The sequence below is a fragment of the Trichosurus vulpecula genome, chromosome 1, assembly GCF_011100635.1.
Source record: "Trichosurus vulpecula isolate mTriVul1 chromosome 1, mTriVul1.pri, whole genome shotgun sequence".
In the NCBI taxonomy this organism is placed as follows: domain Eukaryota; kingdom Metazoa; phylum Chordata; class Mammalia; order Diprotodontia; family Phalangeridae; genus Trichosurus; species Trichosurus vulpecula.
In genome coordinates, this window is record NC_050573.1 from 365,748,390 (window position 1) to 365,759,613 (window position 11,224).

Genomic DNA, 11,224 nt, shown 5'->3' on the forward strand with positions numbered 1-11,224 from the left:
TGAAGCCTTCCAAGGCTATTCCAGTTTATACTGATCTTAACTTTTTCTGAATCAAGCTTACATTGACCTCTATTCTTATCTGTTCAGCATACCAGTCAGAGAATACTAGATTTGGAACGTTAGAGACCATGCAGTTCAACCCTTTTATTTTACAGATGAAGAGCTGAGTCCCAAAGAGCTTAAGTGATTTGCCCAAGGTCACACAGCTAATAAGTAGCAAAACTGGGATTCAAATTCAGCGTTACACACTGCCAGTCTTGTCTCTGTGACCTCCCTAAAGGCAAAGTCTATGGAGTTTCTTCTGGCAGCCCCTGTAGCTCCCAGCCTAGGACTGGGCACATAGAAAGGGATCCAGAAAGTTTGGCTGAAATGACTTGCCTTGAATCTAGATGAAGCTGTTAGTGCTGGGGGCAGGGTCCCCGTAGGCTCAGGCTCTCCCCAGCCCCTGAGCTGGAGGGGCATGGACTCCTAAGGAGAAATGTGTCTCCTGTTGCGATGGGCACAGAAGGAGCTGGGGAGTAATCGTCGGAGACAGAACTGTCCTTTTGTTATTTTGTTATAAATAAACTCCCGCGGTGGAAACTTGTTAACCCCGGTCCCTGCCTTCGCGTCTGCTTATATGCAAGACCTCCTTCGGCAAATCAATCTTTACACTGCAATGGCACTCTCTTGACAAGATATGTTTGGCTTAGCCCACTGTTGATATTTGTTCTTGAAATCTCGGATGTGCGGTACGGTATACTCTGAAAGCAGAAATGGAGACACTTCTTTTATATGCACAGAGGACCCACGAGATGCAAACAAAAAGAGACCGTCCGCAGCAGGGCGGCAGGAGTGGAGGGGGAGCTGAGCTGCACTTAATATATTGTGATGTATTGAATCTATGAAATGCCTGTTCAATATCCAGTCAAAGTAAATTTAGAAGGACACAGGCAAGGGATTTATTTTTTCATCATTGTAAAAATGTTCATTTATTCCTTACGCTGTTGGTCACGGTCTGTGTGTGTCCTTCTGAAGTCTCGGTGCCCTTGGACTCCCAAATCATACCATCAGCAGGGTTGGGAGCGCAAGTAACCACTGTGGCCTCATCTCCAGAGCTCACAAAGAACGGGCATCCAGAAGGTTGGGCTCTTTCTTCCACTATGCACTGGAGTCCTAGAGAGAGTGGGCACTTGGTGAGATGTTGCACCAAAGGAGCAGAAGATTTTCTCCCTGCCTATGAAAGTTGTTATAGCAAGGAAGGTGTAAGAGATGGCAATTTTTGTCCAACCCAGAAGCAAGTGCATGTGGTTTGGAATTTTATTAATTGGTTTGGCTTTTAATTTTCTGAGTGGAGACTACAGGAGAAAAATGTCATTTCTGCATCATGTGTACCCTAGCCTGGGCTTTCTTCAAGGCCCCCTCTCTGGGAGATCTAGTCTTCAATTCAGTTCAATTCAATTCATTAAGCATTTGCCTAGCAAACTGCTTGGTGCCCCATTCCCAAATGGGCACTGTGGGGGATTCAGGAGAAGATGCAGTTCCTGCTTCAGAGGACTTTAAAGTCTACCTGGGGAGACAAGGTACACAAACTAAACGGAGAAAAACACAAAGTAGCATATGATTGAATATCAAAATGAAAGATGCAGATAAAACAAACCATAGAAGGTAGAAACACATCAGAGTGGGTTGGAGTAATCAGAGAAAGCCTCATGGAGGAGGTGAGAATAAGGCCTCAACTGAAAGCCAAAGGACGTAAGAAATACAATAGAGGCACAAACTATGAAATATAAAATATGAAGAGACTTTTTTTCCCCATGCAGGGGAAAGCTATTAGCTCCAGTGGTAATAGTTAATTTCCAATAAAGTTAGATTCTGTCTGGTGTGTGTGTGTGTGTGTGTGTGTGTGTGTGTTTTCAAATGGGCATATTATAGCAGTGGACAGGCAAGGAAAGGCAAAGTGGTGTAATAAACGATTCACTTGGGCTTAAGATCGTGATGCCAAAGTTCTTGTCCAGGCTCAACAACTACCTAGCTTTGTGACCTTGGTAAAATTACTTCAACTCTTTAAATCATCTATATAATAGGGGAGTTGAATTGCATGCTATCTAAGTCATTTCCATCTCTGCAATTATCTAATTCAGAGCCTAAATTTGTGTAACCTTAGGTCTGTGATTGAAGTCAGAGCTCCAGACAATGTCAATACCTATCAGCCAAAGTGAGCCATAGCCAGAAATGTGTGGCTAATGTTAAATCTTGCCAAGGATAAACAGAAGGGTTTGCTTATTAACTGAGCTTAGAGAGAAATGTCTGACTTCTCCAGAAGTAACCCCAAATTGGGGTCTTTCATGGGATAATCCTAGTGATAATAGTGATGAAAAGCATCTGATTGTCCAACATTTCTCATTAGCTAGACCATCTGCTTAATATTAACACTAGCTGGCTCTACTTGACACTAATCCATCAATTAATAGACAATAGTGGTCAGCCCTGCAAAAATTGGCCAGAATTTTGGTGTTTAGCCTTAGCAGGTGGATCATAATTTCTACCTCTTATATTCAATGAATGGGGAAAAATACCAAAACACTTCTCCATCAAAGTCTAGCCCTGTAATCACCTGGGGGACCAGATCTGACTATCTACCTCCTAGTTTCAGTCTCAGCTCTTAAGGATTTTTTCAACCAGCCCACCCTTAGACAAGATCCTGCTAGGTACCTCCTAGCTTGTGTCTTACCCCTTGACAGAGGACTTTTAATGGTCTTTTCATTTGTCTCCCCATCAAGGGCTTTTTATCTAGTGAGTGATTCCCTGACTAAATTAATTCAAATGAAACTGAACCTTCTAAAGTTATCGATGATCTCTTAATTTCTAAATCTAATGGCCTTTCCTCAGTACTCATTACTTCTTAACTTCTCTGGAGAATATCTCGATAACTTCTTTCTCTATCTACACTTTCAAGACATTGGACATCTTAGTTCTCTTCCCACCCGTGTGGCCTCTCTTTCTAAGTGTCTTTTATTGAATCTTCATCCAAGACATAACTATCAAATGTGAGTGTTCCATAAGGCTTTGTCCTGGATCCCCTTCTCTCTTCTCTCTATAGTATCTGATTTGGTTGTCTTATCAGCCCTCATGGCCTTATTCTCTCTAAGCAGGTGATTCTCAAAAGTATCTATCCAGCCCCATTCTCTTTCCTTAGGTCTCATTCCAGGTCACTATCTTTTGTGCATCTTGAGCTCCATAGGTATGTGAACTTCAAAATGTCCCAAACAAGACTCATAACCTTTTCACTAAAGCCTCCCCCTTCAATGGTTCCTTTTCATGTCTTCAGAATTTCATTACTGAGTATTTTCCATCCTTTCTGTGCTAAGTAACCCAATAGAATCCTAAGCCATAGAATCCTATTTATCTTTTTCCTTGAATTCTTTTACATATTTGCTCCCCCAATCTAGTGTGCATGTCAAACTTTGTTGGCATTTTCTTTCTTTCTTCATCACAAATTTTAAGAGTGGTTACTCTCTCTAAAAAGTTCTATTTTTTTCCCTCTCTATCACAGCAACATTTGCTGTAGTGGAGATAGGAGAAGAAAATGGCATGATCTCTGTTTTCAGGAAATTTTGATATGGCAAAGTTAATGTGAATTATTGGAAGTCAGTTTTGCATGAACTGGTGATGATAAAGGCTAGATGGTACAGTGGAAAGAGTGATGGATCTGGGGTCAGGAAGACCTGAGCTCAAATCCTGCTTCAGATACTTAGCAGTTAGGTGGCCCTGGGCAAGTTGATCAGCCTTTTTTCCTTAATTTCCTCAACCATAAAATTAAGATAAGAGCACCTACTTCCCAAGGTGTTTATGAGGATCAAATGACATGATATTTATAAACTTCTTAACACAATAAAGCACATAGCTGTAGTTGTTGTTCCGCCTTTGTTCTTAAAGAGGACCAATGACATCAGAAGGGTGATGTCTTGACTTGCAAGTGAATTGGATTGCAATGAGGCCGAGCTATGCAAAGTCCTCAGCCTCACTCTCTTCTCCAGAATCATCAGAGTCCAGTGGTAAGACATAGGTCAGGACTGGCTATCGCCCTGGATGCAGTGGGAGACCTTGGCCTTTTAAAGTTAAGATCTTTCCCAGGGTTCAGTTTGTATGAGGCAATACCCACTCAGTGATTAAAGGCTAGGTGAGAATTAAAGGGAAAGATGGCCTAGTTTGACTTTCTAAGGGAGGAGGAGACCCTAAAAGTTTCCAGCCAGAACAGAAACAATTGCTATTTACACTCCCTCTTAGGCATCAAAATCCAAACAAGGAGCAAATGAGGCTTGGATTTGGGACTACTATTGGCCAGTCAGTGAAGGCCAGAGTGATTTGGGTTTAAAGGCATAATCAAATAACTGCATTTGAATCCCAGTGGGTTTTATCCAAGCCTGGTTTATGAGAGCTATGTCCCATGAAATCATGAATGAAAACTACATGAGACAAAAGAGTTAATTGTCCCAGTTTTTTGCGGGGAGGGGCAATGATAGAATAAATAAATAAATAAAAATAAAAAATCTAGCCCCCAACCCAAAGATATCTTTTGAAGTATAAGAGATAAACACATAGTTGGCACTTAATAAATGCCATTTTCCTTCCTTACTCTAGTTTTCACCTTATGTTCTTATCATCAACTCCTTTTCTTTTTTAATGGGGATCAGATAGATCTGAAACAAATCATAATCTTGCCATCATTCTTTTATATTTAATATTCTATGGGCTATTATACAGGGGATAATATAAGGGCTTCTGATAGTTGAATAAAAGTGTTAGGATGTCTTCTCATTCTTTCATTCTTGGTTTTTAAAATCTTCCTTTGAACAACTCCGATATCATCAAGGTAACAAGAATGGTACTTGTTTCATCCTATTCCCATGTGGTTTTTGATTACCTTTGCTAAGTCTATGTTTTGTTTCCATGCAGTTTATAGATTATGAATACTCAGTATGGAAGCAAGTATTTAAAATATCATGCTTAACTTTATGGATCATCATTATGTTTGGGTGATTGAAATCAACTATTTTTTGTCTGTGTTAATGGTCTGGTACCAGAGCAGTTTAGTGACTTGGTTGTCAAGCATATTTTGAGGTCATTAATTGTTGTATAGTGATTTACTTTCTATTATTCCATTAAGAGACTGAACTTATAATGTGTCTTGCTACCTGGTAAGTACCTGATTTTTTTAAACAACTCACAGTGATGTTTTGCACAGTTTCCATCAGTTCTCTGCAAAAAAAAAAATGCATTCATCCTCACGTTTTTTGGTGTCAGTCACCTGATCCTGAATCGGGACCGTAAACTCCTCCATTCCAACAAATCTTTATGATTCAGCCATTTGTTCAACACTACTGTGTTGACGTACTGTTGTTTGAGTTCATGTGTATGTCTCTCACGAAGGACCTTTTTAATCTACTCTTGGATCTTAGTCATTTCTTAGTCTCCATCAAGACTATTGGTTTATATTTGATAAATATAATGGTATGTACATATTATCAAACTTTATTATTGATCAATGAAGTGACAACTGCTTATACCAAAAGTATTTCTATAAGATTCTGACTTGTTTTGTCTTGTGCTTTAAGAATGTCTATCCATTCTTTTCCTACTTTTTGACCAGGAACTGTTAATCATTTTATTGCTGTCTTCCAGCCATAGATCCTGTATTTTGTTACTATGGTATAGGTTTTTGTTAGAATGTTTTCCAAATCTTGCATAGTCCATTTTACAATTCTGAAAGTGTGCATTAAAACTAGACTTGAATAGGTCTTAATCAATTCATTGTATTTCTCCCTAGCAGTCTTGGTTTCAGAGTGCTAGTAAGTCAACATACTTAGCATCTCCTTCTCCTGGATCTTTTTGCTTGACTTGCCTTATTTTTACATTTACAAAAATGTGTAATTTTATTTAATCAGTTTTCATATTCTAGATCCTTGAGGGATAGAGCATCACTCGGATCCTGTGTCCAATGGCCTTGGCAGGAAGATTGCTTCTGAACTTGGGTCAAACCATTCCGCTATTTCCATGAGCCTGAGTAACTTTTCCCCTGATAACTCTTGTTTTGTCTGGTTTCCCATGAGGAGTCACTGTGTTGTTTTTGGCTTTGTATACATAAGTACATCTCTTGCCCAAATAGAATTCAGTTTCATCCCGAGCACAGACTCCCTCAATTTTCAGAAGAGCTGTATGTTCCCTCTGGTTTCGGAGGCCTCGCTTGTAGCCAGAAAAAATGGCCTTGGACCACAGTCTTCCAGACATTTTGCTGTTCTAGAAGTCCTGTTTCCACCAGGCCTCCCAGGCTCCAAGATGGAGGATTCAGTATCTTGCTTGACTTGTCTTGACAGCCCAGAGGAAATGAAGGTATTTGTAGGCATAGCCTCCAATGTGAGTGCTGGATTCAAGAACAAAGCTTTCAGTTTCTATATTTCCTTGACACACATTAAGAATATTATACCTATAGAGGACAAATGACATTTCTATATATTTGGAGTAATATTCCATAGGAAGAAGGTTCTATTTATTTTTCAGTGAAACCACGTAACTTAAAGCCATAAAGTGTCTTAGTTTGATTCCCTTCTTAATTTGGAAAACATATTTAGTCCTGGTTAAGAAAAATAATCATGGATTGGATGCTAGGCTTAACCATAATAGATTTAAACCAGCTCCTTGAATAATACCACGTTCTTTCTCAACTATTCTTAATGTAATTGTAAAAAAAATAGAAAACATAAAAAAGAAAAAAAAATAGAAAATGTGGGCCGTTAGATGCTCTAGTGCTCTTACTATAGGTATGTCTATGTTATAGACACACACATATACATTTATATGTATTTATATATACACATGTATGTATCAATATAATATGTTATGAGTATTGTGCTAAGCCCAAAGATTTGTAAATATCAATAAATGCAGTAGAGATTGTGTGGCACTTTGGGGCAACTTGTTCAATAATTTTCCCATCTATAATTAATTAATTATTACATCCCTGGAACTTTCTGATTCATACCTTTCGCATCTCAGGCAATACATAGTTTTCTTGCATTTCTAGATTTTCAAAAAATGATACAAGCTTAAAATATTTTGTATGAAGTATATAAATATGTGATAGTGGTATTCTAATGTTTTGGTAATAAATATATGATATCTTCTACTCAGAAAGATAGGATCAGGCTTCTATCCAAGAAGAAGTTGATAAAGTGTTTTGCAAGTGCTAATTCATGTAATATTGTGAAGTTTGGCCCCCAAAATATGAATCTTATTTAACTCTACTTCTTTTCAGTTTTTTTTTTTCAGAGAAACTAGACTTCCAGTCCCCTCCTTTTACGTAACTATTCTGTCATTCACTATATTAAAGGTGTGTGAGCTTTGTCTTTTGTGAGTGACATAACTTGTATTATTCTTATATTGGACTAACTGTGTCCAAATAGGTTAACAGAAATTTCCTACATCTTTCTTCTTAAGCAGTTCCTTCTTGACTCTGATTTGATTACTTCTCAAGGCACTCTATTAATTGATTTATGCTGAATTATTTATTTAGTTCTTTGAGCTATTTTGGCTCTTTGTATTTATTACCTTAACCTTTTGACTTTTGCTTTACACTTCCAATTAAGGGAACCAAAAATTGCTTCTCTTTTTTTAAACTACATTACTTTCTACATGTTTATCTTTTTTTGTTGCCTTTAGTTGGGCCATTTGATGGTAAACTTTTCTATACATACCAGATAAAAATCGTTGTAATCCTCCAGTGCCTTTTCAGAGATCATTAGTATCCCTCAAGTTACTTTTACTATGATAATATTTGATACCTATGCTTAGTAGTATTCCTTAAAATGCCACCTTTCTGCCTATAGTTCTTACTATGACAATACTAGTCTATATACAGCTGCTGTGCATAGGTGCTGAATTGCTTTTACACTCTGAATTGAATATGATAGGAGAATACATTTATTTGTGATATATAGCTGACAACAGCTTTTTTGATTTTTTGTATTTTGCTTTTGTTATGAAAAGAAAAACCTACTTTATTACAGTTTAGAATCCAAGTCAGTAATAACTTTATTCAATTCATACATTACAAGGCAAGGGAAGGAGATGCATCATTTGGCACAAAGAAAAGTATAGTTCTATAGGAAGGCTTCTCAATATAAGTCATTTCTCATAAGTACTTATAATATACAGAAAAGACATAGTCACACTAGATTTACAACTAGTCATTCACTGACCTTGAGAATAATTTGTTGTGTTTCAGGAGACAGGAATTTCCTAATCTGCAATTATGTCATTGTTCTTGGGAGTTTAAAAATCTTTTGGTAGTTACTGAACAAAAATAGGTGAGAAGGAAGGAAAAATATAAGAATTAAATTTGGCTTCCTGTTCACACTCGATATGGAGACTTATTCTAAAATGCCATTTCTAATATCAAGAAAGGGAAAATATAGCGACCTCCTTTCTCATCTACCACAATATAACTGTCTGCTGATCAAATTGGTGCCTTTAAACTAAAAACAGTCTTATTATTATTATAGTAATAATTTATCAACATATATACTTATATATTATTATTAATTGTCATAATAATAACAATTTCATCCCCTTTCTATTTGAGGGAATTCATATACAAACAGTTCTAGGACAGGTCACTCTCCTTTTATATTGTATAGTCTATAAGCTATTGCAAAGGCTACAATATCTGTTTTGCTATATTATTATTATAGTCTATGCATTTCTATAGCATTTTGTATTTTTCAAAATGCTTTTATGTTAATCATCTTATTTGATTCTCATAATAACTTTCAGGAACTAACATAGTGGACCACATAAAGGAAATAAACAAATGCTTATTGAATCATATTGAATTAAATTGAATGCTGTGATATAAGTAAAGTTTCTTGAATACGCTAATGTCCTGAAAAAAAAAACATAAAGATGCAAGAGGGAGCATGATGTACCCTTTCTCTCTCCAAATCAGCGCATCAGTGAAAGTCATAGTATAAGGAATACCAATAGCTGTCTGAAAAAAAATAGCAGGCTTTGAAAGACAAGTAGAATCAGAGAAACAATCATCTTGATACCTGCTGTATTTCACCTCCCAATCTAACACCAAACTCTCAACCTTCATCTTTGCTTAAGTACTTGATTTTCCTGCTGGTCACAGCCTTTTGAATTTCAGTCCTCCACAGAGATTAACATGCCAGCCCAATCTACCCCTCACTCTGGAGAGCCATCAATATTAAAAAGAATAAAAAAGGAAGGGAAAAAATAGCTCAGTAAAACTAGCCAACATATTATTCAATCATAATCCATACCCATAGTCCCCCACCTCTCCAAAGAATACAAGGAATTAGCTTCTTACATCTCTTTTTGGGGATTAAACTTGATCATTTCAGTTATTTAATATCCATATTTGATTGTTTTCCCCTCTAAATTTATTCTTGAACACTACTTTCCTTTGTCATCCTTTCTCTTTCATCCTGAAGTGTAGCTCTTGACTTCAGCGCTTCAATGTAGTTTCTTTCTTTGAAAAGCTTTCATTTGAAACTAGTAAGTAGAGATTAGAGAAGACAAATAGATGGTCCATAGACCAGCCACAGCAGCTTAAAATGACAACAGTGATCATTCTGAGCTCTCTAAGGATCAAACTCCCAATTCACTGGCACAGACTACTATGTTATACTGCTCTGATGGGCCCACATAGGTCACCGTCTAGTCAAAGTAAATGAGGGTGGAGATCTGGCTAAGGGATAGAGACAGAGGTGGAATTAGAGGAATGTCAGAATAAAGGCAAGTTATTGGAGTGAATGAAGAGGTTCAACATACATTATGACTTTCCCCCATTTGTTAGTGCCTTATATTTACTAAATAGCCCTGACTCTGGGCTGCCATTCAGATTTGAGTTCATGCCTTGGGTGTCTGGCCTCCAAAGAAAGGGGCCATGCTCCTCACATTCTCTAGATCTTGAGGCTCCAGACTATGTAGGACCACACTCCATGGAACATCTGTAGGGATGGGCATGGACTGGATTAAGGCATCCCAGGGACCATCTTCCACAGGGTGTTCACTATTCCCATCTCCACTACATGAGTACATGTTATATCACCTGAGAAGACTGTAAGCAACTTGAGGGAAAGAGACACTTTCTTTTGATCTTTGTATTGCTACCACTACCTTGCACAGAGCTGAGAATTATAATTGGTTGAGGTAATGATCAAATAGATTCAGTGAGCAACTGATTGAACTGGGGGTTTTCTACATATTGACACCAATTCAAAATGTGGTACTTCAAGATATCTGATATGTCACCTAGATATTTTTATCCCCCAAATCCCAAATAATTAAGATGTTATGCCTCTACTTTACTGGGTGTGTATTCCCATAATATATTCAGACTACATTCATCCAGGCCAAATTTCTCAATACACTCCATTCCCCTACCATGTCTGGATCTCAGGTTTTCCGTGAGTTTTGATTTAAAAAAGAATACACTTTTATTCTAATATAATTGGTTTCCTTTGCAATATTATGTATTGTAGTCTGAGGAGTCCATACATGTTACCAGACTATAAAAGTATCCATCACACACAGGGGTACACACACACACACACATACACACACATACACACACACACACACATTAGTAACCACTACCAGAAGCATTAGGAAAAGGAACTGTGGGGATGGAGGTGGTAACAATAATAGCATTATAGACAAACAGATTTACCCAGGGAGAAGGAGCAAGTCAGATGGAAGGCTGGGGAAGACAAATAAAGACATACAGACAAGAAAAAAAAGAAAATTAGAGATTAAGGTCAAAGGGGGTTAGAAGAAATTATGACAAGACAAAGAGACAGAAGAGGAGAGAGGCACAGAGGAAAGTCAAGGAAAGAAAGAGAACAACCAGAATAGACAAAGATGAATACAGAAAGAGGGCAAACCTGCTGAAAGCATTTCCTAGGAAATGGAGACCTCAACAAAAAGCAACTCTCAAGGTTCTCATCAGCCTCTGCTTTGCCCACTCCCAGTCCTTAAAAGTGTCCCCCCCCATTGCAAAAGTGTTTAATAATCAGTCCTCAAATGAAGTAACAGTTCAGCAAAATGTCATGTTGCCTGCAGAGCCACCACCATTCTGCTGGGAGGATTGAGGGGCTGAAGGAGGGGGTAATGGGGAGGAGAGCCAGGAGGCAAGGGAGGACCGCCAACAGCTTTCAGAATG

The 11,224-nt window shown here is 37.8% G+C and overlaps 1 pseudogene; it reads right to left on the reverse strand.

Annotated features, from left to right (window-relative positions):
• Window positions 1–5,937: 5,937 nt before the first annotated feature.
• On the reverse strand, window positions 5,938–6,294 carry LOC118834642 (annotated as a pseudogene).
• Window positions 6,295–11,224: the final 4,930 nt, after the last annotated feature.